This window comes from Taudactylus pleione, unplaced genomic scaffold (assembly GCF_031769625.1).
Source record: "Taudactylus pleione unplaced genomic scaffold, aTauple2 ptg000550l, whole genome shotgun sequence".
Taxonomy (NCBI): domain Eukaryota; kingdom Metazoa; phylum Chordata; class Amphibia; order Anura; family Myobatrachidae; genus Taudactylus; species Taudactylus pleione.
The window spans coordinates 2435001-2460000 of record NW_028284952.1 but is presented as its reverse complement, the minus strand read 5'-3'; the positions used below and the strand labels follow the sequence as shown (position 1 = coordinate 2460000).

Here is a 25000-nt window from a genome sequence, read left to right as displayed (position 1 = left end):
GGTTTGGTTGTAGATGCTCAAAAGCATTAACTTTAGACCTCTATTACTTCTTAACTCAAGTAAATTGATTGATAAGTTGAAAAAATTAAATGTAAAATGTAATAGAAAAGAATGTTATATCAGTATAAAATGATGTACAGCACCTGGTATTCCCAGGTGTTCTCCCATTCAAGTACTTACCAGGCCCAACACGGCATAGCGTCCAAGATCAGACGAGATTGGGCAAGTCCAGTGTGGTTTGGCTGTAGGCGCTCAAAAACATTAACTTTAGACCTCTTTTACTTCTTAACTCAAGTAAATTCATTGATAAGTTGAAAAAATTAAATGTAAAATGTAATAGAAAAGAATGTTATGGCAGTATAAAATTACCTACAGCATCTGGTATTCCCAGGAATGTCTCCCATCCAAGTGCTAAACAGGCCCAACACTGCATAGCTTCCAAGATCAGATGAGATTGTTATTGTCCAGTTTGCTTTGGCTGTAGGTGCTCAAAAACATTAACTTTAGACCTCTTTTACTTCTTAACTCAGGTAAATTCATTGATAAGTTGAAAAAATGTAATGTAAAATGTAATAGAAAAGAATGTTATGGCTATATAAAATTACCTACAGCACCTGGTATTCCCAGGTGGTCTCCCGTCCAAGTACTAACCAGCCCCAACACTGCATAGCTTCCAAGATCAAACGAGATTGGGCATGTCCAGTGTGGTTTGGCTGTAGGTGCTCAAAAGCTTTAACTTTAGACCTCTATTACTTCTTAACTCAAGTAAATTCATTGATAAGTTGAAAAAATTAAATGTAAAATGTAATAGAATAGACTGTTATGGCAGTATAAAATTTCCTACAGCACCTGGGATTCCTAGGTGGTCTCCCATCCAAGTACTAACCAGGCCCAACACTGCATAGCTTCCAAGATCAGACGAGATTGGGCATGTCCAGTGTGGTTTGGCTGTAGGTGCTCAAAAACATTAACTTTAGACCTCTTTTACTTCTTAACTCAAGTAAATTCAATGATAAGTTGAAAAATGAAATGTAAAATGTAATAGAAAAGAATGTTTTGGCAGTATAAAATTACCTACAGCTCCTGGTATTCCCAGGTGGTCTCCCATCCAAGTACTAACCAGGCCCAACACTGCATAACTTCCAAGATGAGACGAGATTGGGCATGTCCAGTGTGGTTTGGCTGTAGGTGCCCAAAACCATTAACTTTAGACCTCTTTTACTTCTTAACTCAAGTAAATTCATTGAAAAGTTGAAAAAATTAAATGTAAAATGTAATAGAAAAGAAGGTTTTGGCTGTATAAAATTTCCTACAGCAACTGGTATTCTCAGGTGGTCTCCCATCCAAGTACAAACCAGGCCCAACACAGCAAAGCCTACAATATCAGACGAGATTGGGCATGTCCAGTGTGGTTTGGCTGTAGGTGCTCAAAAGCATTAAATTTAGACCTCTATTACTTCTTAACTCAAGTAAATTCATTGATAAGTTGAAAAAATTAAATGTAAAATGTAATAGAAAAGAATGTTATGGCAGTATAAAATTACCTACAGCACCTGGTATTCCCAGGTGGTCTCCCTTCCAAGTACTAACCAGGCCCACCACTGCATAGCTTCCAAGATCAGACGAGATTGGGCATATCCAGTGTGCTTTGGCTGTAGGTGCTCAAAAACATTAACTTTAGACCTCTATTACTTCTTAACTCAAGTAAATTCTTTGATAAGTTGAAAAAATTAAATGTAAAATGTAATAGAAAAGAATGTTATGGCAGTATAAAATTACCTACAGCACCTGGCATTCCCAGGTGGTCTCCCATCCAAGTACTAACCAGGCCCAGCAATGTATAGCTTTCAAGATCAGACGAGATTGGGCATGTCCAGTGTGGTTTGACTGTAGGTGCTCAAAAACATTAACTTTAGACCTCTTTTACTTCTTAACTCAAGTAAATTCAATTATAAGTTGAAAAATGAAATGTAAAATGTAATAGAAAAGAATGTTATGGCAGTATTAAGTTACCTACAGCACCTGGTATTCTCAGGTGGTATCCCATCCAAGTACTAACCAGGCCCAACACTGCATAGCTTCCAAGATCAGATGAGATTGGACATGTCCAGTGTGGTTTGGTTGTAGATGCTCAAAAGCATTAACTTTAGACCTCTATTACTTCTTAACTCAAGTAAATTCATTGATAAGTTGAAAAAATTAAATGTAAAATGTAATAGAAAAGAATGTTATATCAGTATAAAATGATGTACAGCACCTGGTATTCCCAGGTGTTCTCCCATCCAGGTACTTACCAGGCCCAACACTGCATAGCTTCCAAGATCAGATGAGATTGGACATGTCCAGTGTGGTTTGGTTGTAGATGGTCAAAAGCATTAACTTTAGACCTCTATTACTTCTTAACTCAAGTAAATTCATTGATAAGTTGAAAAAATTAAATGTAAAATGTAATAGAAAAGAATGTTATGGCAGTATTAAGTTACCTACAGCACCTGGTATTCCCAGATGGTCTCCCATCCAAGTACTAACCAGGCCCAACACTGCATAGCTTCCAAGATCAGATGAGATTGGGCATGTCCAGTGTGGTTTGGTTGTAGATGCTCAAAAGCATTAACTTTAGACCTCTATTACTTCTTAACTCAAGTAAATTGATTGATAAGTTGAAAAAATTAAATGTAAAATGTAATAGAAAAGAATGTTATATCAGTATAAAATGATGTACAGCACCTGGTATTCCCAGGTGTTCTCCCATTCAAGTACTTACCAGGCCCAACACGGCATAGCGTCCAAGATCAGACGAGATTGGGCATGTCCAGTGTGGTTTGGCTGTAGGCGCTCAAAAACATTAACTTTAGACCTCTTTTACTTCTTAACTCAAGTAAATTCATTGATAAGTTGAAAAAATTAAATGTAAAATGTAATAGAAAAGAATGTTATGGCAGTATAAAATTACCTACAGCATCTGGTATTCCCAGGAATGTCTCCCATCCAAGTGCTAAACAGGCCCAACACTGCATAGCTTCCAAGATCAGATGAGATTGTTATTGTCCAGTTTGCTTTGGCTGTAGGTGCTCAAAAACATTAACTTTAGACCTCTTTTACTTCTTAACTCAGGTAAATTCATTGATAAGTTGAAAAAATGTAATGTAAAATGTAATAGAAAAGAATGTTATGGCTATATAAAATTACCTACAGCACCTGGTATTCCCAGGTGGTCTCCCGTCCAAGTACTAACCAGCCCCAACACTGCATAGCTTCCAAGATCAAACGAGATTGGGCATGTCCAGTGTGGTTTGGCTGTAGGTGCTCAAAAGCTTTAACTTTAGACCTCTATTACTTCTTAACTCAAGTAAATTCATTGATAAGTTGAAAAAATTAAATGTAAAATGTAATAGAATAGACTGTTATGGCAGTATAAAATTTCCTACAGCACCTGGGATTCCTAGGTGGTCTCCCATCCAAGTACTAACCAGGCCCAACACTGCATAGCTTCCAAGATCAGACGAGATTGGGCATGTCCAGTGTGGTTTGGCTGTAGGTGCTCAAAAACATTAACTTTAGACCTCTTTTACTTCTTAACTCAAGTAAATTCAATGATAAGTTGAAAAATGAAATGTAAAATGTAATAGAAAAGAATGTTTTGGCAGTATAAAATTACCTACAGCTCCTGGTATTCCCAGGTGGTCTCCCATCCAAGTACTAACCAGGCCCAACACTGCATAACTTCCAAGATGAGACGAGATTGGGCATGTCCAGTGTGGTTTGGCTGTAGGTGCCCAAAACCATTAACTTTAGACCTCTTTTACTTCTTAACTCCAGTAAATTCATTGAAAAGTTGAAAAAATTAAATGTAAAATGTAATAGAAAAGAAGGTTTTGGCTGTATAAAATTTCCTACAGCAACTGGTATTCTCAGGTGGTCTCCCATCCAAGTACAAACCAGGCCCAACACAGCAAAGCCTACAATATCAGACGAGATTGGGCATGTCCAGTGTGGTTTGGCTGTAGGTGCTCAAAAGCATTAAATTTAGACCTCTATTACTTCTTAACTCAAGTAAATTCATTGATAAGTTGAAAAAATTAAATGTAAAATGTAATAGAAAAGAATGTTATGGCAGTATAAAATTACCTACAGCACCTGGTATTCCCAGGTGGTCTCCCTTCCAAGTACTAACCAGGCCCACCACTGCATAGCTTCCAAGATCAGACGAGATTGGGCATATCCAGTGTGCTTTGGCTGTAGGTGCTCAAAAACATTAACTTTAGACCTCTATTACTTCTTAACTCAAGTAAATTCTTTGATAAGTTGAAAAAATTAAATGTAAAATGTAATAGAAAAGAATGTTATGGCAGTATAAAATTACCTACAGCACCTGGCATTCCCAGGTGGTCTCCCATCCAAGTACTAACCAGGCCCAGCAATGTATAGCTTTCAAGATCAGACGAGATTGGGCATGTCCAGTGTGGTTTGACTGTAGGTGCTCAAAAACATTAACTTTAGACCTCTTTTACTTCTTAACTCAAGTTAATTCATTGATAAGTTGAAAAAATGTAAAGTAAAATGTAATAGAAAAGAATGTTATGACTATATAAAATTACCTACAGCACCTGGTATTCCCAGGTGGTCTCCCGTCCAAGTACTAACCAGGCCCAAGACTGCATAGCTTCCAAGATCAAACGAGATTGGGCATGTCCAGTGTGGTTTGGCTGTAGGTGCTCAAAAACATTAACTTTAGACCTCTTTTACTTCTTAACTCAAGTAAATTCATTGATAAGTTGAAAAAATTAAATGTAAATTTTAATAGAAAAGAATGTTTTGGCTGTATAAAATTACCTACAGCACCTGGTATTCCCAGGTGGTCTCCCACCCAAGTAGTAACCAGGCCCAACACAGCATAGCTTCCAAGATCAGACGAGATTGGTCATGTCCAGTGTGGTTTGGCTGTAGGTGCTCAAAAACATTAACTTTAGACCTCTATTACTTCTTAACTCAAGTAAATTCATTGATAAGTTGAAAAAATTAAATGTAAAATGTAATAGAAAAGAATGTTATGGCAGTATAAAATTACCTACAGCTCCTGGTATTCCCAGGTGGTCTCCCATCCAAGTACTTACCAGGCCCAACACTGCATAGTTTCCAAGTTCAGACGAGATTGGGCATGTCCAGTGTGGTTTGGCTGTAGATGCTCAAAAACATTAACTTTAGACCTCTATTACTTCTTAACTCAAGTAAATTCATTGATAAGTTGAAAAAATTAAATGTAAAATGTAATAGAAAAGAATGTTATGGCAGTATAAAATTACCTACAGCAACTGGTATTCCCAGGTGGTCTCCCATCCAAGTACTAACCAGGCCCAACACTGCATAGCTTCCAAGTTCAGACAAGATTGGGCATGTCCAGTGTGGTTTGGCTGTAGGTGCCCAAAAACATTAACTTTAGACCTCTATTACTTCTTAACTCAAGTAAATTCATTGATAAGTTGAAAAAATTAAATGTAAAATGTAATAGAAAAGAATGTTATGGCAGTATAAAATTACCTACAGCACCTGGCATTCCCAGGTGGTCTCCCATCCAAGTACTAACCAGGCCCAGCAATGCATAGCTTTCAAGATCAGACGAGATTGGGCATGTCCAGTGTGGTTTGACTGTAGGTGCTCAAAAACATTAACTTTAGACCTCTTTTACTTCTTATCTCAAGTTAATTCATTGATAAGTTGAAAAAATGTAAAGTAAAATGTAATAGAAAAGAATGCTATGACTATATAAAATTACCTACAGCACCTGGTATTCCCAGGTGGTCTCCCGTCCAAGTACTAACCAGGCCCAAGACTGCATAGCTTCCAAGATCAAACGAGATTGGGCATGTCCAGTGTGGTTTGGCTGTAGGTGCTCAAAAACATTAACTTTAGACCTCTTTTACTTCTTAACTCAAGTAAATTCATTGATAAGTTGAAAAAATTAATTGTAAATTTTAATAGAAAAGAATGTTTTGGCTGTATAAAATTACCTACAGCATCTGGTATTCCCAGGTGGTCTCTCACTCAAGTAGTAACCAGGCCCAACACAGCATAGCTTCCAAGATCAGACGAGATTGGGCATGTCCAGTGTGGTTTGGCTGTAGGTGCTCAAAAACATTAACTGTAGACCGCTATTACTTCTTAACTCAAGTAAATTCATTGATAAGTTGAAAAAATTAAATGTAAAATGTAATAGAAAAGAATGTTATGGCTGCATAAAATTACCTACAGCACCTGGTATTTCCAGGTGGTCTCCCATCCAAGTACTAACCAGGATCAACACTGCATAGCTTTCAAGAACAGACAAGATTGGGCATGTCCAGTGTGGTTTGGCTGTAGGTGCTCAAAAATATTAACTTTAGACCTCTTTTACTTCTTAACTCAAGTAAATTCAATTATAAGTTGAAAAATGAAATGTAAAATGTAATAGAAAAGAATGTTATGGCAGTATTAAGTTACCTACAGCACCTGGTATTCTCAGGTGGTCTCCCATCCAAGTACTAACCAGGCCCAACACTGCATAGCTTCCAAGATCAGATGAGAGTGGACATTTCCAGTGTGGTTTGGTTGTAGATGCTCAAAAGCATTAACTTTAGACCTCTATTACTTCTTAACTCAAGTAAATTCATTGATAAGTTGAAAAAATTAAATGTAAAATGTAATAGAAAAGAATGTTATATCAGTATAAAATGATGTACATCACCTGGTATTCCCAGGTGTTCTCCAATCCAGGTACTTACCAGGCCCAACACTGCATAGCTTCCAAGATCAGATGAGATTGGACATGTCCAGTGTGGTTTGGTTGTAGATGCTCAAAAGCATTAACTTTAGACCTCTATTACTTCTTAACTCAAGTAAATTCATTGATAAGTTGAAAAAATTAAATGTAAAATGTAATAGAAAAGAATGTTATGGCAGTATTATGTTACCTACAGCACCTGGTATTCCCAGGTGGTCTCCCATCCAAGTACTAACCAGGCCCAACACTGCATAGCTTCCAAGATCAGATGAGATTGGGCATGTCCAGTGTGGTTTGGTTGTAGATGCTCAAAAGCATTAACTTTAGACCTCTATTTCTTCTTAACTCAAGTAAATTGATTGATAAGTTGAAAAAATTAAATGTAAAATGTAATAGAAAAGAATGTTATATCAGTATAAAATGATGTACAGCACCTGGTATTCCCAGGTGTTCTCCCATTCAAGTACTTACCAGGCCCAACACGGCATAGCGTCCAAGATCAGATGAGATTGGGCATGTCCAGTGTGGTTTGGCTGTAGGCGCTAAAAAACATTAACTTTAGACCTCTTTTACTTCTTAACTCAAGTAAATTCATTGATAAGTTGAAAAAATTAAATGTAAAATGTAATAGAAAAGAATGTTATGGCAGTATATAATTACCTACAGCATCTGGTATTCCCAGGAATGTCTCCCATCCAAGTACTAATCAGGCCCAACACTGCATAGCTTCCAAGATCAGATGAGATTGTTATTGTTCAGTGTGCTTTGGCTGTAGTTGCTCAAAAACATTAACTTTAGACCTCTTTTACTTCTTAACTCAAGTAAATTCATTGATAAGTTGAAAAAATGTAATGTAAAATGTAATAGAAAAGAATGTTATGGCTATATAAAATTACCTACAGCACCTGGTATTCCCAGGTGGTCTCCCGTCCAAGTACTAACCAGGCCCAACACTGCATAGCTTCCAAGATCAAAAGAGAATTGGGCATGTCCAGTGTGGTTTGGCTGTAGGTGCTCAAAAGCTTTAACTTTAGACCTCTATTACTTCTTAACTCAAGTAAATTCATTGATAAGTTGAAAAAATTAAATGTAAAATGTAATAGAATAGACTGTTATGGCAGTATAAAATTACCTACAGCACCTGGGATTCCTAGGTGGTCGCCCATCCAAATACTAACCAGGCCCAACACTGCATAGCTTCCAAGATCAGACGAGATTGGGCATGTCCAGTGTGGTTTGGCTGTAGGTGCACAAAAAAATTAACTTTAGACCTCTTTTACTTCTTAACTCAAGTAAATTCATTGATAAGTTGAAAAAATTAAATGTAAAAAGTAATAGAAAAGAAGGTTTTGGCTGTATAAAATTTCCTACAGCAACTGGTATTCTCAGGTGGTCTCCCATCCAAGTACAAACCAGGCTCAACACTGCATAGCTTCCAAGATCAGACGAGATTGGGCATGTCCAGTGTGCTTTGGCTGTAGGTGCTCAAAAACATTAACTTTAGACCTCTTTTACTTCTTAACTCATGTAAATTCATTGATAAGTTGAAAAAATTAAATGTAAATTGTAATAGAAAAGAATGTTTTGGCTGTATAAAATTACCTACAGCACCTGGTATTCCCTGGTGGTCTCCCACCCAAGTAGTAACCAGGCCAAACACCGCATTGCTTCCAAGATCAGACGAGATTGGGCATGTCCAGTGTGGTTTGGCTGTAGGTGCTCAAAAACATTAACTTTAGACCTCTTTTACTTCTTAACTCGAGTAAATTCAATGACAAGTTGAAAAATGAAATGTAAAATGTAATAGAAAAGAATGTTATGGCAGTATAAAGTTACCTACAGCACCTGGTATTCCCAGGTGGTCTTCTATCCAAGTACTAACCAGGCCCAACACTGCATAGCTTCCAAGATCAGACGAGATTGGGCATGTCCAGTGTGGTTTGAATGTAGATGCTCAAAAACATTAACTTTAGACCTCTTTTACTTCTTAACTCAAGTAAATTCATTGATAAGTTGAAAAAATTAAATGTAAAATGTAATAGAAAAGAATGTTATGGCAGTATAAAATTACCTACAGCTCCTGGTATTCCCAGGTGGTCTCCCATCCAAGTACTAACCAGGCCCAACACTGCATAATTTCCAAGTTCAGACGAGATTGGGCATGTCCAGTGTGGTTTGGCTGTAGATGCTCAAAAACATTAACTTTAGACCTCTATTACTTCTTAACTCAAGTAAATTCATTGATAAGTTGAAAAAATTAAATGTAAAATGTAATAGAAAAGAATGTTATGGCAGTATAAAATTACCTACAGCACCTGGTATTCCCAGGTGGTCTCCCATCCAAGTACTAACCAGGCCCAACACTGCGCAGTTTCCAAGTTCAGACGAGATTGGGCATGTCCAGTGTGGTTTGGCTGTAGGTGCTCAAAAACATTAACTTTAGACCTCTTTAACTTCTTAACTCAAGTAAATTCAATGATAAGTTGAAAAATGAAATGTAAAATGTAATAGAAAAGAATGTTTTGGCAGTATAAAATTACCTACAGCTCCTGGTATTCCCAGGTGGTCTCCCATCCAAGTACTAACCAGGCCCAACACTGCATAACTTCCAAGATGAGACGAGATTGGGCATGTCCAGTGTGGTTTGGCTGTAGGTGCCCAAAACCATTAACTTTAGACCTCTTTTACTTCTTAACTCAAGTAAATTCATTGATAAGTTGAAAAAATTAAATGTAAATTTTAATAGAAAAGAATGTTTTGGCTGTATAAAATTACCTACAGCATCTGGTATTCCCAGGTGGTCTCTCACCCAAGTAGTAACCAGGCCCAACACAGCATAGCTTCCAAGATCAGACGAGATTGGGCATGTCCAGTGTGGTTTGGCTGTAGGTGCTCAAAAACATTAACTTTAGACCGCTATTACTTCTTAACTCAAGTAAATTCATTGATAAGTTTAAAAAATTAAATGTAAAATGTAATAGAAAAGAATGTTATGGCTGCATAAAATTACCTACAGCACCTGGTATTTCCAGGTGGTCTCCCATCCAAGTACTAACCAGGATCAACACTGCATAGCTTTCAAGAACAGACAAGATTGGGCATGTCCAGTGTGGTTTGGCTGTAGGTGCTCAAAAATATTAACTTTAGACCTCTTTTACTTCTTAACTCAAGTAAATTCAATTATAAGTTGAAAAATGAAATGTAAAATGTAATAGAAAAGAATGTTATGGCAGTATTAAGTTACCTACAGCACCTGGTATTCTCAGGTGGTCTCCCATCCAAGTACTAACCAGGCCCAACACTGCATAGCTTCCAAGATCAGATGAGAGTGGACATTTCCAGTGTGGTTTGGTTGTAGATGCTCAAAAGCATTAACTTTAGACCTCTATTACTTCTTAACTCAAGTAAATTCATTGATAAGTTGAAAAAATTAAATGTAAAATGTAATAGAAAAGAATGTTATATCAGTATAAAATGATGTACATCACCTGGTATTCCCAGGTGTTCTCCAATCCAGGTACTTACCAGGCCCAACACTGCATAGCTTCCAAGATCAGATGAGATTGGACATGTCCAGTGTGGTTTGGTTGTAGATGCTCAAAAGCATTAACTTTAGACCTCTATTACTTCTTAACTCAAGTAAATTCATTGATAAGTTGAAAAAATTAAATGTAAAATGTAATAGAAAAGAATGTTATGGCAGTATTAAGTTACCTACAGCACCTGGTATTCCCAGGTGGTCTCCCATCCAAGTACTAACCAGGCCCAACACTGCATAGCTTCCAAGATCAGATGAGATTGGGCATGTCCAGTGTGGTTTGGTTGTAGATGCTCAAAAGCATTAACTTTAGACCTCTATTTCTTCTTAACTCAAGTAAATTGATTGATAAGTTGAAAAAATTAAATGTAAAATGTAATAGAAAAGAATGTTATATCAGTATAAAATGATGTACAGCACCTGGTATTCCCAGGTGTTCTCCCATTCAAGTACTTACCAGGCCCAACACGGCATAGCGTCCAAGATCAGACGAGATTGGGCATGTCCAGTGTGGTTTGGCTGTAGGCGCTAAAAAACATTAACTTTAGACCTCTTTTACTTCTTAACTCAAGTAAATTCATTGATAAGTTGAAAAAATTAAATGTAAAATGTAATAGAAAAGAATGTTATGGCAGTATATAATTACCTACAGCATCTGGTATTCCCAGGAATGTCTCCCATCCAAGTACTAACCAGGCCCAACACTGCATAGCTTCCAAGATCAGATGAGATTGTTATTGTTCAGTGTGCTTTGGCTGTAGTTGCTCAAAAACATTAACTTTAGACCACTTTTACTTCTTAACTCAAGTAAATTCATTGATAAGTTGAAAAAATGTAATGTAAAATGTAATAGAAAAGAATGTTATGGCTATATAAAATTACCTACAGCACCTGGTATTCCCAGGTGGTCTCCCGTCCAAGCACTAACCAGGCCCAACACTGCATAGCATCCAAGATCAAAAGAGAATTGGGCATGTCCAGTGTGGTTTGGCTGTAGGTGCTCAAAAGCTTTAACTTTAGACCTCTATTACTTCTTAACTCAAGTAAATTCATTGATAAGTTGAAAAAATTAAATGTAAAATGTAATAGAATAGACTGTTATGGCAGTATAAAATTACCTACAGCACCTGGGATTCCTAGGTGGTCGCCCATCCAAATACTAACCAGGCCCAACACTGCATAGCTTCCAAGATCAGACGAGATTGGGCATGTCCAGTGTGGTTTGGCTGTAGGTGCACAAAAACATTAACTTTAGACCTCTTTTACTTCTTAACTCAAGTAAATTCAATGATAAGTTGAAAAATGAAATGTAAAATGTAATAGAAAAGAATGTTTTGGCAGTATAAAATTACCTACAGCTCCTGGTATTCCCAGGTGGTCTCCCATCCAAGTACTAACCAGGCCCAACTATGCATAACTTCCAAGATGAGACGAGATTGGGCATGTCCAGTGTGGTTTGGCTGTAGGTGCCCAAAACCATTAACTTTAGACCTCTTTTACTTCTTAACTCAAGTAAATTCATTGATAAGTTGAAAAAATTAAATGTAAAAAGTAATAGAAAAGAAGGTTTTGGCTGTATAAAATTTCCTACAGCAACTGGTATTCTCAGGTGGTCTCCCATCCAAGTACAAACCAGGCTCAACACTGCATAGCTTCCAAGATCAGACGAGATTGGGCATGTCCAGTGTGCTTTGGCTGTAGGTGCTCAAAAACATTAACTTTAGACCTATTTTACTTCTTAACTCATGTAAATTCATTGATAATTTGAAAAAATTAAATGTAAATTGTAATAGAAAAGAAAGTTTTGGCTGTATAAAATTACCTACAGCACCTGGTATTCCCTGGTGGTCTCCCACCCAAGTAGTAACCAGGCCAAACACCGCATTGCTTCCAAGATCAGACGAGATTGGGCATGTCCAGTGTGGTTTGGCTGTAGGTGCTCAAAAACATTAACTTTAGACCTCTTTTACTTCTTAACTCGAGTAAATTCAATGATAAGTTGAAAAATGAAATGTAAAATGTAATAGAAAAGAATGTTATGGCAGTATAAAGTTACCTACAGCACCTGGTATTCCCAGGTGGTCTTCTATCCAAGTACTAACCAGGCCCAACACTGCATAGCTTCCAAGATCAGACGAGATTGGGCATGTCCAGTGTGGTTTGAATGTAGATGCTCAAAAACATTAACTTTAGACCTCTTTTACTTCTTAACTCAAGTAAATTCATTGATAAGTTGAAAAAATTAAATGTAAAATGTAATAGAAAAGAATGTTATGGCAGTATAAAATTACCTACAGCTCCTGGTATTCCCAGGTGGTCTCCCATCCAAGTACTAACCAGGCCCAACACTGCATAATTTCCAAGTTCAGACGAGATTGGGCATGTCCAGTGTGGTTTGGCTGTAGATGCTCAAAAACATTAACTTTAGACCTCTATTACTTCTTAACTCAAGTAAATTCATTGATAAGTTGAAAAAATTAAATGTAAAATGTAATAGAAAAGAATGTTATGGCAGTATAAAATTACCTACAGCACCTGGTATTCCCAGGTGGTCTCCCATCCAAGTACTAACCAGGCCCAACACTGCGCAGTTTCCAAGTTCAGACGAGATTGGGCATGTCCAGTGTGGTTTGGCTGTAGGTGCTCAAAAACATTAACTTTAGACCTCTTTAACTTCTTAACTCAAGTAAATTCAATGATAAGTTGAAAAATGAAATGTAAAATGTAATAGAAAAGAATGTTTTGGCAGTATAAAATTACCTACAGCTCCTGGTATTCCCAGGTGGTCTCCCATCCAAGTACTAACCAGGCCCAACACTGCATAACTTCCAAGATGAGACGAGATTGGGCATGTCCAGTGTGGTTTGGCTGTAGGTGCCCAAAACCATTAACTTTAGACCTCTTTTACTTCTTAACTCAAGTAAATTCATTGATAAGTTGAAAAAATTAAATGTAAAATGTAATAGAAAAGAAGGTTTTGGCTGTATAAAATTTCCTACAGCAACTGGTATTCTCAGGTGGTCTCCCATCCAAGTACAAACCAGGCCCAACACAGCAAAGCCTACAAGATCAGACGAGATTGGGCATGTCCAGTGTGGTTTGGCTGTAGGTGCTCAAAAGCATTAAATTTAGACCTCTATTACTTCTTAACTCAAGTAAATTCATTGATAAGTTGAAAAAATTAAATGTAAAATGTAATAGAAAAGAATGTTATGGCTGCATAAAATTACCTACAGCACCTGGTATTCCCAGGTGGTCTCCCACCCAAGTAGTAACCAGGCCCAACACCGCATAGCTTCCAAGATCAGACGAGATTGGGCATGTCCAGTGCGGTTTGGCTGTAGGTGCTCAAAAACATTAACTTTAGACCTCTATTACTTCTTAACTCAAGTAAATTCATTGATAAGTTGAACAAATTAAATGTAAAATGTAATAGAAAAGAATGTTATGGCTGCATAAAATTACCTACAGCACCTGGTATTCCCTGGTGGTCTCCCATCCAAGTACTATCCAGGCCCAACACTGCATAGCTTCCAAGATCAGATGAGATTGGGCATGTCCAGTGTTGTTTGGCTGTAGATGCTCAAAAGCATTAACTTTAGACCTCTATTACTTCTTAACTCAAGAAAATTCATTGATAAGTTGAAAAAATTAAATGTAAAATGTAATAGAAAAGAATGTTTTATCAGTATAAAATGATGTACAGCACCTGGTATTCCAAGGTGTTCTCCCATCCAAGTACTTACCAGGCCCAACACGGCATAGCGTCCAAGATCAGACGAGATAGGGCATGTCCAGTGTGGTTTGGCTGTAGGCGCTCAAAAACATTAACTTTAGACCTCTTTTACTTCTTAACTCAAGTAAATTCATTGATAAGTTAAAAAAATTAAATGTAAAATGTAATAGAAAAGAATGTTATGGCAGTATAAAATTACCTACAGCATCTGGTATTCCCAGGTGGTCTCCCATCCAAGTACTAACCAGGCCCAACACTGCATAGCTTCCAAGATCAGATGAGATTGTTATTGTCCAGTGTGCTTTGGCTGTAGGTGCTCAAAAACATTAACTTTAAACCTCTTTTACTTCTTAACTCAAGTAAATTCATTGATAAGTTGAAAAAATTAAATGTAAAATGTAATAGAAAAGAATGTTTTGGCTGTATAAAATCACCTACAGCACCTGGTATTCCCAGGTGGTCTCCCACCCAAGTACTAACCAGGCCCAACACTGCATAGCTTCCAAGATCAGAGGAGATTGGGCATGTCCAGTGTGGTTTGGCTGTTGGTGCTCAAAAACATTAACTTTAGACCTCTATTACTTCTTAACTCAAGTTAAATCATTGATAAGTTGAAAAAATTAAATGTAAAATGTAATAGAAAAGAATGTTATGGCAGTATAAAATTACCTATTGCACCTGGTATTCCCAGGTGGTCTTCCATCAAAGTACTAACCAGGCCCAACACTGCAAAGCTTCCAAGATCAGAAGAGATTGGGCATGTCCAGTGTGGTTTGTCTGCAGGCGATCAAAACTATTTACATTAGACCTCTTTTACTTCTTTAATCAAGTAAATTAATTTATAAGTTGAAAAATGTAAATGTAAAATGTAATAGAAAAGAATGTTTTGGCAGTATAAAATGATGTACAGCACCTGTTATTCCCAGGTGTTCTCCCATCCAAGTACTTACCAGGCACAACACGGCATAGCATCCAAGATCAGACGAGATTGGGCATGTCCACTGTGGTTTTGCTGTAGGCCCTCAAATAAATTAACTTTAGACCTCTTTTACTTCTTAACTCAAGTAAATTCATTGATAAGTTGAAAAAATTAAATGTAAAATGTAATAGAAAAGAATGTTATGGCAGTAAAAAATTACCTACAGCACATGGTATTTCCAGGTGGTCTCCCATCCAAGTTCTGACCAGGCCCAACAATGCATAGCTTCCAAGATCAGATGAGATTGGGCATGTCCAGTGTGGTTTGGCTGTAAGTTCGCAAAAATCTTAACTTTAGACCTCTATTACTTCTTAACTCAAGTAAATTCATTGATAAGTTGAAAAAATTAAATGTAAAATGTAATAGAAAAGAATGTTATGGCAGTAAAAAATTACCTACAGCACATGGTATTTCCAGGTGGTCTCCCATCCAAGATCTGACCAGGCCCAACACTGCATAGCTTCCAAGATCAGATGAGATTGGGCATGTCCAGTGTGGTTTGGCTGTAAGTTCGCAAAAATATTTACTTTAGACCTCTATTACTTCTTAACTCAAGTAAATTCATTGATAAGTTGAAAAAATTAAATGTAAAATGTAATAGAAAAGAATTTTATAGTATGATAAAATGAACTACAGCAGCTGGTATTCCCAGGTGGTCTCCCACCCAAGTACTCACCAGGCCCAACACTGCATAGCTTCCAAGATCAGAGGAGATTGGGCATGTCCAGTATGGTTTGGCTGTTGGTGCTCAAAAACATTAACTTTAGACCTCTATTACTTCTTAACTCAAGTAAAATCATTGATAAGTTGAAAAAATTAAATGTAAAATGTAATAGAAAAGAATGTTATGGCAGTATAAAATTACCTATTGCACCTGTATTCCCAGGTGGTCTTCCATCAAAGTACTAACCAGGCCCAACACTGCATAGCTTTCAAGATCAGACGAGATTGGGCATGTCCAGTGTGGTTTGACTGTAGGTGCTCAAAAACATTAACTTTAGACCTCTTTTACTTCTTAACTCAAGTTAATTCATTGATAAGTTGAAAAAATGTAATGTAAAATGTAATAGAAAAGAATGTTATGACTATATAAAATTACCTACAGCACCTGGTATTCCCAGGTGGTCTCCCGTCCAAGTACTAACCAGGCCCAACACTGCATAGCTTCCAAGATCAAACGAGATTGGGCATGTCCAGTGTGGTTTGGCTGTAGGTGCTCAAAAGCATTAACTTTAGACCTCTATTACTTCTTAACTCAAGTAAATTCATTGATAAGTTGAAAAAATTAAATGTAAAATGTAATAGAAAAGACTGTTATGGCAGTATAAAAGTACCTACAGCACCTGGATTCCCAGGTGGTCTCCTATCCAAGTACTAACCAGGCCCAACACTGCATAGCTTCCAAGATCAGACGAGATTGGGCATGTCCTGTGTGGTTTGGCTGTTGGTGCTCAAAACCATTAACTTTAGAACTCTATTACTTCTTAACACAAGTAAATTCATTGATAAGTTGAAAAAATTAAATGTAAAATGTAATAGAAAAGAATGTTATGGCTGCATAAAAATACCTACAGCACCTGGTATTCCCAGGTGGTCTCCCATCCAAGTACTCACCAGGCCCAACACTGCATAGCTTCCAAGATCAGACAAGATTGGGCATGTCCAGTGTGGTTTGGCTGTAAGTGCTAAAAACATTAACTTTAGACCTCTTTTACTTCTTAACTAAAGTAAATTCAATGATAAGTTGAAAAATGAAATGTAACATGTAATAGAAAAGAATGTTTTGGCAGTATAAAATTACCTACAGCTCCTGGTATTCCCAGGTGGTCTCCCATCGAAGTACTAACCATGCCCAACACTGCATAGCTTCCAAGATCAGACGAGAAGGGCATGTCCAGTGTGGTTTGGCTGTTGGTGCCCAAAGCCTTAACTTTAGACCTCTATTACTTCTTAACTCAAGTTAATTCATTGATAAGTTGAAAAAATTAAATGTAAAATGTAATAGAAAAGAATGTTATGGCAGTATAAAATTACCTACTGCACCTGGTATTCCCAGGTGGTATCCCATCCAAGTACTTACCAGGCCCAACACTGTATAGCTTCCAAGATCAGACAAGATTGGGCATGTCCAGTGAGGATTGGCTGTAGGTGCACAAAAACATTAACTTTAGACCTCTATTACTTTTTAACTCAAGTAAGTTCATTGATAAGTTGAAAAAATTAAATGTAAAATGTAATAGAAAAGAATGTTTTGGCTGTATAAAATTTCCAACAGGTACTGGTATTCCCAGGTGGTCTCCCATCCAAGTACAAACCAGGCCCAACACAGCAAAGCTTACAAGATCAGACGAGATTGGGCATGTCCAGTGTGGTTTGGCTGTCGGTGCTCAAAAGCATTAAATTTAGACCTCTATTACTTCTTAACTCAAGTAAATTCATTGATAAGTTGAAAAAATTAAATGTAAAATGTAATAGAAAAGAATGTTATGGCAGTATAAAATTACCTACAGCACCTGGTTTTCCCTGGGGGTCTCCCATCCAAGTACTAACCAGGCCCAACACTGCATAGCTTCCAAGATCAGACAAGATTGGGCATGTCCAGTGTGGTTTGGCTGTAGGTGCTCAAAAATATTAACTTTAGACCTCTTTTACTTCTTAACTCAAGTAAATTCAATGATTAGTTGAAAAATGAAATGTAATAGAAAAGAATGTTATGGCAGTATATAATTACCTACAGCACCTGGCATTACCCCGGTGGTCTCCCATCCAAGTACTAACCAGGCCCAACAATGCATAGCTTTCAAGATCAGACGAGATTGGGCATGTCCAGTGTGGTTTGACTGTAGGTGCTCAAAAACATTAACTTTAGACCTCTTTTACTTCTTAACTCAAGTTAATTCATTGATAAGTTGAAAAAATGTAAAGTAAAATGTAATAGAAAAGAATGTTATGACTATATAAAATTACCTACAGCACCTGGTATTCCCAGGTGGTCTCCCGTCCAAGTACTAACCAGGCCCAAGACTGCATAGCTTCCAAGATCAAACGAGATTGGGCATGTCCAGTGTGGTTTGGCTGTAGGTGCTCAAAAACATTAACTTTAGACCTCTTTTACTTCTTAACTCAAGTAAATTCATTGATAAGTTGAAAAAATTAAATGTAAATTTTAATAGAAAAGAATGTTTTGGCTGTATAAAATTACCTACAGCACCTGGTATTCCCAGGTGGTCTCCCACCCAAGTAGTAACCAGGCCCAACACAGCATAGCTTCCAAGATCAGACGAGATTTGGCATGTCCAGTGTGGATTGGCTGTAGGTGCTCAAAAACATTAACTTTAGACCTCTATTACTTCTTAACTCAAGTAAATTCATTGATAAGTTGAAAAAATTAAATGTAAAATGTAATAGAAAAGAATGTTATGGCTGCATATAATTACCTACAGCACCTGGTATTTCCAGGTGGTCTCCCATCCAAGTACTAACCAGGCCCAACACTGCATAGCTTCCAAGATCAGATGAGATTGGACATGTCCAGTGTGGTTTGGTTGTAGATGCTCAAAAGCATTAACTTTAGACCTCTATTACTTCTTAACTCAAGTAAATTCATTGATAAGTTGAAAAAATTAAATGTAAAATGTAATAGAAAAGAATGTTATATCAGTATAAAATGATGTACAGCACCTGGTATTCCCAGGTGTTCTCCCATCCAGGTACTTACCAGGCCCAACACGGCATAGCGTCCAAGATCAGATGAGATTGGGCATGTCCAGGGTGTTTTGGCTGTAGGCGCTCAAAAACATTAACTTTAGACCTCTTTTATTTCTTAACTCAAGTAAATTCATTGATAAGTTGAAAAAATTAAATATAAAATGTAATAGAAAAGAATGTTATGGCAGTATAAAATTACCTACAGCTCCTGGTATTCCCAGGTGGTCTCCCATCCAAGTACTAACCAGGCCCAACACTGTATAGCTTCCAAGTTCAGACGAGATTGGGCATGTCCAGTGTGGATTGGCTGTAGGTGCTCAAAAACATTAACTTTAGACCTCTATTACTTCTTAACTCAAGTAAATTCATTGATAAGTTGAAAAAATTAAATGTAAAATCTAATAGAAAAGAATGTTACGGCAGTATTAAATTACCTACAGCACCTGGTATTCCCAGGTGGTCTCCCATTCAAGTACTAACCAGGCCCAACACTGCATAGCTTCCAAGATCAGACGATATTGGGCATGTCCAGGGTGGTTTGGCTGTAGGTACCCAAAACCATTAATTTTAGACCTCTATTACTTCTTAACTCAAGTAAATTCATTGATAAGTTGAAAAAATTAAATGTAAAATGTAATAGAAAAGAATGTTATGGCAGTATAAAATTACCTACAGCTCCTGGTATTCCCAGGTGGTCTCCCATCCAAGTACTAACCAGGCCCAACACTGCATAGCTTCCAAGTTCAGACGAGATTGGGCATGTCCAGTGTGGTTTGGCTGTAGGTGCTCAACTACATTAACTTTAGACCTCTATTACTTCTTAACTCAAGTAAATTCATTGATAAGTTGAAAAATGAAATGTAAAATGAAATAGAAAAGAATGTTATGGCAGTATAAAATTACCTACAGCACCAGGCATTCCCAGGTGGTCTCCCATCCAAGTACTAACCAGGCCCAACAATGCATAGCTTTCAAGATCAGACGAGATTGGGCATGTCCAGTGTGGTTTGACTGTAGGTGCTCAAAAACATTAACTTTAGACCTCTTTTACTTCTTAACTCAAGTTAATTCATTGATAAGTTGAAAAAATGTAATGTAAAATGTAATAGAAAAGAATGTTATGACTATATAAAATTACCTACAGCACCTGGTATTCCCAGGTGGTCTCCCGTCCAAGTACTAACCAGGCCCAAGACTGCATAGCTTCCTAGATCAAATGAGATTGGGCATGTCCAGTGTGGTTTGGCTGTAGGTGCTCAAAAACATTAACTTTAGACCACTTTTACTTCTTAACTCAAGTAAATTCATTGATAAGTTGAAAAAATTAAATGTAAATTTTAATAGAAAAGAATGTTTTGGCTGTATAAAATTACCTACAACACCTGGTATTCCCAGGTGGTCTCCCACCCAAGTAGTAACCAGGCCCAACACAGCATAGCTTCCAAGAACAGACGAGATTGGGCATGTCCAGTGTGGTTTGGCTGTAGGTGCTCAAAAGCATTAAATTTAGACCTCTATTACTTCTTAACTCAAGTAAATTCATTGATAAGTTGAAAAAATTAAATGTAAAATGTAATAGAAAAGAATGTTATGGCAGTATAAAATTACCTACAGCACCTGGTATTCCCAGGTGGTCTCCCTTCCAAGTACTAACCAGGCCCACCACTGCATAGCTTCCAAGATCAGACGAGATTGGGCATATCCAGTGTGCTTTGGCTGTAGGTGCTCAAAAACCTTAACTTTAGACCTCTTTTACTTCTTAACTCAAGTAAATTCATTGATAAGTTGAAAAAATTAAATGTAAATTGTAATAGAAAAGAATGTTTTGGCTGTATAAAATTACCTACAGCACCTGGTATTCCCAGGTGGTCTCCCACCCAAGTAGTAACCAGGCCCAACACCGCATAGCTTCCAAGATCAGACGAGATTGGGCATGTCCAGTGCGGTTTGGCTGTAGGTGCTCAAAAACATTAACTTTAGACCTCTATTACTTCTTAACTCAAGTAAATTCATTGATAAGTTGAAAAAATAAAATGTAAAATGTAATAGAAAAGAATGTTATGGCTGCATAAAATTACCTACAGCACCTGGTATTCCCTGGTGGTCTCCCATCCAAGTACTATCCAGGCCCAACACTGCATAGCTTCCAAGATCAGATGAGATTGGGCATGTCCAGTGTGGTTTGGCTGTAGATGCTCAAAAGCATTAACTTTAGACCTCTATTACTTCTTAACTCAAGAAAATTCATTGATAAGTTGAAAAAATTAAATGTAAAATGTAATAGAAAAGAATGTTTTATCAGTATAAAATGATGTACAGCACCTGGTATTCCAAGGTGTTCTCCCATCCAAGTACTTACCAGGCCCAACACGGCATAGCGTCCAAGATCAGACGAGATTGGGCATGTCCAGTGTGGTTTGGCTGTAGGCGCTCAAAAACATTAACTTTAGACCTCTTTTACTTCTTAACTCAAGTAAATTCATTGATAAGTTAAAAAAATTAAATGTAAAATGTAATAGAAAAAAATGTTATGGCAGTATAAAATTACCTACAGCATCTGGTATTCCCAGGTGGTCTCCCATCCAAGTACTAACCAGGCCCAACACTGCATAGCTTCCAAGATCAGATGAGATTGTTATTGTCCCGTGTGCTTTGGCTGTAGGTGCTCAAAAACATTAACTTTAAACCTCTTTTACTTCTTAACTCAAGTAAATTCATTGATAAGTTGAAAAAATTAAATGTAAAATGTAATAGAAAAGAATGTTTTGGCTGTATAAAATCACCTACAGCACCTGGTATTCCCAGGTGGTCTCCCACCCAAGTACTAACCAAGCCCAACACTGCATAGCTTCCCAGATCAGAGGAGATTGGGCATGTCCAGTGTGGTTTGGCTGTTGGTGCTCAAAAACATTAACTTTAGACCTCTATTACTTCTTAACTCAAGTAAAATCATTGATAAGTTGAAAAAATTAAATGTAAAATGTAATAGAAAAGAATGTTATGGCAGTATAAAATTACCTATTGCACCTGGTATTCCCAGGTGGTCTTCCATCAAAGTACTAACCAGGCCCAACACTGCATAGCTTCCAAGATCAGAAGAGATTGGGCATGTCCAGTGTGGTTTGTCTGCAGGCGATCAAAACTATTTATATTAGACCTCTTTTACTTCTTAACTCAAGTAAATTAATTTATAAGTTGAAAAATGTAAATGTAAAATGTAATAGAAAAGAATGTTTTGGCAGTATAAAATGATGTACAGCACCTGTTATTCCCAGGTGTTCTCCCATCCAAGTACTTACCAGGCACAACACGGCATAGCATCCAAGATCAGACGAGATTGGGCATGTCCACTGTGGTTTTGCTGTAGGCCCTCAAATAAATTAACTTTAGACCTCTTTTACTTCTTAACTCAAGTAAATTCATTGATAAGTTGAAAAAATTAAATGTAAAATGTAATAGAAAAGAATGTTATGGCAGTAAAAATTACCTACAGCACATGGTATTTCCAGGTGGTCTCCCATCCAAGTTCTGACCAGCCCAACACTGCATAGCTTCCAAGATCAGATGAGATTGGGCATGTCCAGTGTGGTTTGGCTGTAAGTTCGCATAAATATTAACTTTAGACCTCTATTACTTCTTAACTCAAGTAAATTCATTGATAAGTTGAAAAAATTAAATGTAAAATGTAATAGAAAAGAATGTTATGGCAGTAAAAATTACCTACAGCACATGGTATTTCCAGGTGGTCTCCCATCCAAGTTCTGACCAGGCCCAACACTGCATAGCTTCCAAGATCAGATGAGATTGGGCATGTCCAGTGTGGTTTGGCTGTAAGTTCGCAAAAATATTTACTTTAGACCTCTATTACTTCTTAACTCAAGTAAATTCATTGATAAGTTGAAAAAATTAAATGTAAAATGTAATAGAAAAGAATTTTATAGTATGATAAAATGAACTACAGCAGCTGGTATTCCCAGGTGGTCTCCCACCCAAGTACTAACCAGGCCCAACACTGCATAGCTTCCAAGATCAGAGGAGATTGGGCATGTCCAGTATGGTTTGGCTGTTGGTGCTCAAAAACATTAACTTTAGACCTCTATTACTTCTTAACTCAAGTAAAATCATTGATAAGTTGAAAAAATTAAATGTAAAATGTAATAGAAAAGAATGTTATGGCAGTATAAAATTACCTATTGCACCTGGCATTCCCAGGTGGTCTTCCATCAAAGTACTAACCAGGCCCAACACTGCATAGCTTTCAAGATCAGACGAGATTGGGCATGTCCAGTGTGGTTTGACTGTAGGTGCTCAAAAACATTAACTTTAGACCTCTTTTACTTCTTAACTCAAGTTAATTCATTGATAAGTTGAAAAAATGTAATGTAAAATGTAATAGAAAAGAATGTTATGACTATATAAAATTACCTACAGCACCTGGTATTCCCAGGTGGTCTCCCGTCCAAGTACTAACCAGGCCCAACACTGCATAGCTTCCAAGATCAAACGAGATTGGGCATGTCCAGTGTGGTTTGGCTGTAGGTGCTCAAAAGCATTAACTTTAGACCTCTATTACTTCTTAACTCAAGTAAATTCATTGATAAGTTGAAAAAATTAAATGTAAAATGTAATAGAAAAGAATGTTATGGCAGTATAAAATTACCTATAGCACCTGGTATTCCCAGGTGGTCTCCCATCCAAGTATTAACCAGGCCCAACACTGCATAGCTTCCAAGTTCAGATGAGATTGGGCATGTCCAGTGTGGTTTGGCTGTAGGTGCTCAAAAACATTAACTTTAGACCTCTTTTACATCTTAACTCAAGTAAATTCAATGATTAGTTGAAAAATGAAATGTAAAATGTAATAGAAAAGAATGTTATGGCAGTATAAAATTACCTACAGCACCTTCATTCCCAGGTGGTCTCCCATCCAAGTACTAACCAGGCCCAACAATGCATAGCTTTCAAGATCAGACGAGATTGGGCATGTCCAGTGTGGTTTGACTGTAGGTGCTCAAAAACATTAACTTTAGACCTCTTTTACTTCTTAACTCAAGTAAATTCATTGATAAGTTGAAAAAATTAAATGTAAATTTTAAAAGAAAAGAATGTTTTGGCTGTATAAAATTACCTACAGCACCTGGTATTCCCAGGTGGTCTCCCACCCAAGTAGTAACCAGGCCCAACACAGCATAGCTTCCAAGATCAGACGAGATTGGGCATGTCCAGTGTGGTTTGGCTGTAGGTGCTCAAAAACATTAACTTTAGACCTCCTCTATTACTTCTTAACTCAAGTAAATTCATTGATAAGTTGAAAAAATTAAATGTAAAATGTAATAGAAAAGAATGTTATATCAGTATAAAATGATGTACAGCACCTGGTATTCCCAGGTGTTCTCCCATCCAGGTACTTACCATGCCCAACACGGCATAGCGTCCAAGATCAGACGAGATTGGGCATGTCCAGTGTGGTTTGGCTGTAGGAGCTCAAAAACATTAACTTTAGACCTCTTTTATTTCTTAACTCAAGTAAATTCATTGATAAGTTGAAAAAATGTAATGTAAAATGTAATAGAAAAGAATGTTATGGCTATATAAAATTACCTACAGCACCTGGTATTCCCAGGTGGTCTCCCGTCCAAGTACTAACCAGGCCCAACACTGCATAGTTTCCAAAATCAGATGAGATTGGGCATGTCCAGAGTGGTTTGGCTGTAGGTGCCCAAAACCATTAATTTTAGACCTCTATTACTTCTTAACTCAAGTAAATTCATTGATAAGTTGAAAAAATTAAATATAAAATGTAATAGAAAAGAATGTTATGGCAGTATAAAATTACCTACAGCTCCTGGTATTCCCAGGTGGTCTCCCATCCGAGTACTAACCAGGCCCAACACTGTATAGCTTCCAAGTTCAGATGAGATTGGGCATGTCCAGTGTGGTTTGGCTGTAGGTGCTCATAAACATTAACTTTAGACCTCTATTACTTCTTAACTCAAGTAAATTCATTGATAAGTTGAAAAAATTAAATGTAAAATGTAATAGAAAGGAATGTTACGGCAGTATTAAATTACCTACAGCACCTGGTATTCCCAGGTGGTCTCCCATTCAAGTACTAACCAGGCCCAACACTGCATAGCTTCCAAGATCAGACGATATTGGGCATGTCCAGGGTGGTTTGGCTGTAGGTACCCAAAACCATTAATTTTAGACCTCTATTACTTCTTAACTCAAGTAAATTAATTTATAAGTTGAAAAATGTAAATGTAAAATGTAATAGAAAAG

The 25000-nt window shown here is 37.2% G+C and overlaps 3 non-coding genes and 88 pseudogenes across 3 annotated transcripts; all 91 read right to left on the bottom strand.

Annotated features, from left to right (window-relative positions):
• The window catches only part of LOC148492513 (5S ribosomal RNA), a 119-nt pseudogene extending 104 nt beyond the window's left edge, over window positions 1–15 (bottom strand).
• Window positions 16–131: 116 nt separating this feature from the next.
• On the bottom strand, window positions 132–250 carry LOC148492512 (5S ribosomal RNA; annotated as a pseudogene).
• A 352-nt stretch (window positions 251–602) lies between these two features.
• On the bottom strand, window positions 603–721 carry LOC148492511 (5S ribosomal RNA; annotated as a pseudogene).
• A 116-nt stretch (window positions 722–837) lies between these two features.
• LOC148492510 (5S ribosomal RNA) lies at window positions 838–956 on the bottom strand (annotated as a pseudogene).
• A 115-nt stretch (window positions 957–1071) lies between these two features.
• On the bottom strand, window positions 1072–1190 carry LOC148492509 (5S ribosomal RNA; annotated as a pseudogene).
• Window positions 1191–1541: 351 nt separating this feature from the next.
• On the bottom strand, window positions 1542–1660 carry LOC148492508 (5S ribosomal RNA; annotated as a pseudogene).
• Window positions 1661–1776: 116 nt separating this feature from the next.
• Window positions 1777–1895, bottom strand: LOC148492507 (5S ribosomal RNA; annotated as a pseudogene).
• Window positions 1896–2010: 115 nt separating this feature from the next.
• On the bottom strand, window positions 2011–2129 carry LOC148492506 (5S ribosomal RNA; annotated as a pseudogene).
• A 116-nt stretch (window positions 2130–2245) lies between these two features.
• On the bottom strand, window positions 2246–2364 carry LOC148492505 (5S ribosomal RNA; annotated as a pseudogene).
• A 116-nt stretch (window positions 2365–2480) lies between these two features.
• Window positions 2481–2599, bottom strand: LOC148492504 (5S ribosomal RNA; annotated as a pseudogene).
• Window positions 2600–2715: 116 nt separating this feature from the next.
• LOC148492503 (5S ribosomal RNA) lies at window positions 2716–2834 on the bottom strand (annotated as a pseudogene).
• A 352-nt stretch (window positions 2835–3186) lies between these two features.
• LOC148492502 (5S ribosomal RNA) lies at window positions 3187–3305 on the bottom strand (annotated as a pseudogene).
• A 116-nt stretch (window positions 3306–3421) lies between these two features.
• LOC148492501 (5S ribosomal RNA) lies at window positions 3422–3540 on the bottom strand (annotated as a pseudogene).
• Window positions 3541–3655: 115 nt separating this feature from the next.
• LOC148492500 (5S ribosomal RNA) lies at window positions 3656–3774 on the bottom strand (annotated as a pseudogene).
• A 351-nt stretch (window positions 3775–4125) lies between these two features.
• LOC148492499 (5S ribosomal RNA) lies at window positions 4126–4244 on the bottom strand (annotated as a pseudogene).
• Window positions 4245–4360: 116 nt separating this feature from the next.
• Window positions 4361–4479, bottom strand: LOC148492498 (5S ribosomal RNA; annotated as a pseudogene).
• A 116-nt stretch (window positions 4480–4595) lies between these two features.
• Window positions 4596–4714, bottom strand: LOC148492497 (5S ribosomal RNA; annotated as a pseudogene).
• A 116-nt stretch (window positions 4715–4830) lies between these two features.
• Window positions 4831–4949, bottom strand: LOC148492496 (5S ribosomal RNA; annotated as a pseudogene).
• A 116-nt stretch (window positions 4950–5065) lies between these two features.
• On the bottom strand, window positions 5066–5184 carry LOC148492495 (5S ribosomal RNA; annotated as a pseudogene).
• A 116-nt stretch (window positions 5185–5300) lies between these two features.
• Window positions 5301–5419, bottom strand: LOC148492494 (5S ribosomal RNA; annotated as a pseudogene).
• A 116-nt stretch (window positions 5420–5535) lies between these two features.
• On the bottom strand, window positions 5536–5654 carry LOC148492493 (5S ribosomal RNA; annotated as a pseudogene).
• A 116-nt stretch (window positions 5655–5770) lies between these two features.
• Window positions 5771–5889, bottom strand: LOC148492492 (5S ribosomal RNA; annotated as a pseudogene).
• A 116-nt stretch (window positions 5890–6005) lies between these two features.
• LOC148492491 (5S ribosomal RNA) lies at window positions 6006–6124 on the bottom strand (annotated as a pseudogene).
• Window positions 6125–6240: 116 nt separating this feature from the next.
• Window positions 6241–6359, bottom strand: LOC148492490 (5S ribosomal RNA; annotated as a pseudogene).
• A 115-nt stretch (window positions 6360–6474) lies between these two features.
• Window positions 6475–6593, bottom strand: LOC148492489 (5S ribosomal RNA; annotated as a pseudogene).
• Window positions 6594–6709: 116 nt separating this feature from the next.
• Window positions 6710–6828, bottom strand: LOC148492488 (5S ribosomal RNA; annotated as a pseudogene).
• A 116-nt stretch (window positions 6829–6944) lies between these two features.
• On the bottom strand, window positions 6945–7063 carry LOC148492487 (5S ribosomal RNA; annotated as a pseudogene).
• A 116-nt stretch (window positions 7064–7179) lies between these two features.
• Window positions 7180–7298, bottom strand: LOC148492486 (5S ribosomal RNA; annotated as a pseudogene).
• Window positions 7299–7650: 352 nt separating this feature from the next.
• LOC148492485 (5S ribosomal RNA) lies at window positions 7651–7770 on the bottom strand (annotated as a pseudogene).
• Window positions 7771–7886: 116 nt separating this feature from the next.
• Window positions 7887–8005, bottom strand: LOC148492484 (5S ribosomal RNA; annotated as a pseudogene).
• Window positions 8006–8121: 116 nt separating this feature from the next.
• On the bottom strand, window positions 8122–8240 carry LOC148492483 (5S ribosomal RNA; annotated as a pseudogene).
• A 116-nt stretch (window positions 8241–8356) lies between these two features.
• Window positions 8357–8475, bottom strand: LOC148492482 (5S ribosomal RNA; annotated as a pseudogene).
• A 115-nt stretch (window positions 8476–8590) lies between these two features.
• LOC148492481 (5S ribosomal RNA) lies at window positions 8591–8709 on the bottom strand (annotated as a pseudogene).
• A 116-nt stretch (window positions 8710–8825) lies between these two features.
• On the bottom strand, window positions 8826–8944 carry LOC148492480 (5S ribosomal RNA). Its single transcript, XR_015870583.1, has one exon. It is a non-coding gene; the product is annotated as a 5S ribosomal RNA (ribosomal RNA).
• Window positions 8945–9060: 116 nt separating this feature from the next.
• Window positions 9061–9179, bottom strand: LOC148492479 (5S ribosomal RNA; annotated as a pseudogene).
• A 115-nt stretch (window positions 9180–9294) lies between these two features.
• LOC148492478 (5S ribosomal RNA) lies at window positions 9295–9413 on the bottom strand (annotated as a pseudogene).
• A 116-nt stretch (window positions 9414–9529) lies between these two features.
• On the bottom strand, window positions 9530–9648 carry LOC148492477 (5S ribosomal RNA; annotated as a pseudogene).
• Window positions 9649–9764: 116 nt separating this feature from the next.
• Window positions 9765–9883, bottom strand: LOC148492476 (5S ribosomal RNA; annotated as a pseudogene).
• Window positions 9884–9998: 115 nt separating this feature from the next.
• Window positions 9999–10117, bottom strand: LOC148492475 (5S ribosomal RNA; annotated as a pseudogene).
• A 116-nt stretch (window positions 10118–10233) lies between these two features.
• LOC148492474 (5S ribosomal RNA) lies at window positions 10234–10352 on the bottom strand (annotated as a pseudogene).
• Window positions 10353–10468: 116 nt separating this feature from the next.
• On the bottom strand, window positions 10469–10587 carry LOC148492473 (5S ribosomal RNA; annotated as a pseudogene).
• A 116-nt stretch (window positions 10588–10703) lies between these two features.
• LOC148492472 (5S ribosomal RNA) lies at window positions 10704–10822 on the bottom strand (annotated as a pseudogene).
• A 352-nt stretch (window positions 10823–11174) lies between these two features.
• Window positions 11175–11294, bottom strand: LOC148492471 (5S ribosomal RNA; annotated as a pseudogene).
• A 116-nt stretch (window positions 11295–11410) lies between these two features.
• LOC148492470 (5S ribosomal RNA) lies at window positions 11411–11529 on the bottom strand (annotated as a pseudogene).
• A 115-nt stretch (window positions 11530–11644) lies between these two features.
• Window positions 11645–11763, bottom strand: LOC148492469 (5S ribosomal RNA; annotated as a pseudogene).
• A 116-nt stretch (window positions 11764–11879) lies between these two features.
• LOC148492468 (5S ribosomal RNA) lies at window positions 11880–11998 on the bottom strand (annotated as a pseudogene).
• A 116-nt stretch (window positions 11999–12114) lies between these two features.
• On the bottom strand, window positions 12115–12233 carry LOC148492467 (5S ribosomal RNA; annotated as a pseudogene).
• Window positions 12234–12348: 115 nt separating this feature from the next.
• Window positions 12349–12467, bottom strand: LOC148492466 (5S ribosomal RNA; annotated as a pseudogene).
• A 116-nt stretch (window positions 12468–12583) lies between these two features.
• LOC148492465 (5S ribosomal RNA) lies at window positions 12584–12702 on the bottom strand. The gene has a single exon (XR_015870581.1). It is a non-coding gene; the product is annotated as a 5S ribosomal RNA (ribosomal RNA).
• A 116-nt stretch (window positions 12703–12818) lies between these two features.
• Window positions 12819–12937, bottom strand: LOC148492464 (5S ribosomal RNA; annotated as a pseudogene).
• Window positions 12938–13052: 115 nt separating this feature from the next.
• On the bottom strand, window positions 13053–13171 carry LOC148492463 (5S ribosomal RNA; annotated as a pseudogene).
• A 351-nt stretch (window positions 13172–13522) lies between these two features.
• LOC148492462 (5S ribosomal RNA) lies at window positions 13523–13641 on the bottom strand (annotated as a pseudogene).
• A 116-nt stretch (window positions 13642–13757) lies between these two features.
• On the bottom strand, window positions 13758–13876 carry LOC148492461 (5S ribosomal RNA; annotated as a pseudogene).
• Window positions 13877–14227: 351 nt separating this feature from the next.
• Window positions 14228–14346, bottom strand: LOC148492460 (5S ribosomal RNA; annotated as a pseudogene).
• A 116-nt stretch (window positions 14347–14462) lies between these two features.
• On the bottom strand, window positions 14463–14581 carry LOC148492459 (5S ribosomal RNA; annotated as a pseudogene).
• A 586-nt stretch (window positions 14582–15167) lies between these two features.
• Window positions 15168–15286, bottom strand: LOC148492458 (5S ribosomal RNA; annotated as a pseudogene).
• A 116-nt stretch (window positions 15287–15402) lies between these two features.
• On the bottom strand, window positions 15403–15521 carry LOC148492457 (5S ribosomal RNA; annotated as a pseudogene).
• Window positions 15522–15637: 116 nt separating this feature from the next.
• On the bottom strand, window positions 15638–15756 carry LOC148492456 (5S ribosomal RNA; annotated as a pseudogene).
• A 116-nt stretch (window positions 15757–15872) lies between these two features.
• LOC148492455 (5S ribosomal RNA) lies at window positions 15873–15990 on the bottom strand (annotated as a pseudogene).
• A 116-nt stretch (window positions 15991–16106) lies between these two features.
• On the bottom strand, window positions 16107–16225 carry LOC148492454 (5S ribosomal RNA; annotated as a pseudogene).
• A 116-nt stretch (window positions 16226–16341) lies between these two features.
• On the bottom strand, window positions 16342–16459 carry LOC148492453 (5S ribosomal RNA; annotated as a pseudogene).
• Window positions 16460–16575: 116 nt separating this feature from the next.
• Window positions 16576–16694, bottom strand: LOC148492452 (5S ribosomal RNA; annotated as a pseudogene).
• A 347-nt stretch (window positions 16695–17041) lies between these two features.
• Window positions 17042–17160, bottom strand: LOC148492451 (5S ribosomal RNA; annotated as a pseudogene).
• Window positions 17161–17511: 351 nt separating this feature from the next.
• Window positions 17512–17630, bottom strand: LOC148492450 (5S ribosomal RNA; annotated as a pseudogene).
• A 108-nt stretch (window positions 17631–17738) lies between these two features.
• On the bottom strand, window positions 17739–17858 carry LOC148492449 (5S ribosomal RNA; annotated as a pseudogene).
• A 116-nt stretch (window positions 17859–17974) lies between these two features.
• LOC148492448 (5S ribosomal RNA) lies at window positions 17975–18093 on the bottom strand (annotated as a pseudogene).
• A 116-nt stretch (window positions 18094–18209) lies between these two features.
• On the bottom strand, window positions 18210–18328 carry LOC148492447 (5S ribosomal RNA; annotated as a pseudogene).
• A 116-nt stretch (window positions 18329–18444) lies between these two features.
• Window positions 18445–18563, bottom strand: LOC148492446 (5S ribosomal RNA; annotated as a pseudogene).
• A 351-nt stretch (window positions 18564–18914) lies between these two features.
• On the bottom strand, window positions 18915–19033 carry LOC148492445 (5S ribosomal RNA; annotated as a pseudogene).
• A 116-nt stretch (window positions 19034–19149) lies between these two features.
• On the bottom strand, window positions 19150–19268 carry LOC148492444 (5S ribosomal RNA; annotated as a pseudogene).
• A 116-nt stretch (window positions 19269–19384) lies between these two features.
• LOC148492443 (5S ribosomal RNA) lies at window positions 19385–19503 on the bottom strand. The gene has a single exon (XR_015871296.1). It is a non-coding gene; the product is annotated as a 5S ribosomal RNA (ribosomal RNA).
• A 115-nt stretch (window positions 19504–19618) lies between these two features.
• Window positions 19619–19737, bottom strand: LOC148492442 (5S ribosomal RNA; annotated as a pseudogene).
• A 116-nt stretch (window positions 19738–19853) lies between these two features.
• On the bottom strand, window positions 19854–19972 carry LOC148492441 (5S ribosomal RNA; annotated as a pseudogene).
• Window positions 19973–20088: 116 nt separating this feature from the next.
• Window positions 20089–20207, bottom strand: LOC148492440 (5S ribosomal RNA; annotated as a pseudogene).
• Window positions 20208–20323: 116 nt separating this feature from the next.
• Window positions 20324–20442, bottom strand: LOC148492439 (5S ribosomal RNA; annotated as a pseudogene).
• A 116-nt stretch (window positions 20443–20558) lies between these two features.
• Window positions 20559–20677, bottom strand: LOC148492438 (5S ribosomal RNA; annotated as a pseudogene).
• A 116-nt stretch (window positions 20678–20793) lies between these two features.
• LOC148492437 (5S ribosomal RNA) lies at window positions 20794–20912 on the bottom strand (annotated as a pseudogene).
• A 351-nt stretch (window positions 20913–21263) lies between these two features.
• On the bottom strand, window positions 21264–21382 carry LOC148492436 (5S ribosomal RNA; annotated as a pseudogene).
• A 116-nt stretch (window positions 21383–21498) lies between these two features.
• LOC148492435 (5S ribosomal RNA) lies at window positions 21499–21617 on the bottom strand (annotated as a pseudogene).
• Window positions 21618–21733: 116 nt separating this feature from the next.
• Window positions 21734–21852, bottom strand: LOC148492434 (5S ribosomal RNA; annotated as a pseudogene).
• A 350-nt stretch (window positions 21853–22202) lies between these two features.
• LOC148492433 (5S ribosomal RNA) lies at window positions 22203–22320 on the bottom strand (annotated as a pseudogene).
• Window positions 22321–22435: 115 nt separating this feature from the next.
• LOC148492432 (5S ribosomal RNA) lies at window positions 22436–22554 on the bottom strand (annotated as a pseudogene).
• Window positions 22555–22670: 116 nt separating this feature from the next.
• Window positions 22671–22789, bottom strand: LOC148492431 (5S ribosomal RNA; annotated as a pseudogene).
• A 116-nt stretch (window positions 22790–22905) lies between these two features.
• Window positions 22906–23024, bottom strand: LOC148492430 (5S ribosomal RNA; annotated as a pseudogene).
• A 116-nt stretch (window positions 23025–23140) lies between these two features.
• Window positions 23141–23259, bottom strand: LOC148492429 (5S ribosomal RNA; annotated as a pseudogene).
• A 116-nt stretch (window positions 23260–23375) lies between these two features.
• LOC148492428 (5S ribosomal RNA) lies at window positions 23376–23494 on the bottom strand (annotated as a pseudogene).
• A 115-nt stretch (window positions 23495–23609) lies between these two features.
• On the bottom strand, window positions 23610–23727 carry LOC148492427 (5S ribosomal RNA; annotated as a pseudogene).
• A 116-nt stretch (window positions 23728–23843) lies between these two features.
• On the bottom strand, window positions 23844–23962 carry LOC148492426 (5S ribosomal RNA; annotated as a pseudogene).
• Window positions 23963–24316: 354 nt separating this feature from the next.
• On the bottom strand, window positions 24317–24435 carry LOC148492425 (5S ribosomal RNA; annotated as a pseudogene).
• Window positions 24436–24551: 116 nt separating this feature from the next.
• On the bottom strand, window positions 24552–24670 carry LOC148492424 (5S ribosomal RNA; annotated as a pseudogene).
• Window positions 24671–24786: 116 nt separating this feature from the next.
• Window positions 24787–24905, bottom strand: LOC148492423 (5S ribosomal RNA; annotated as a pseudogene).
• Window positions 24906–25000: the final 95 nt, after the last annotated feature.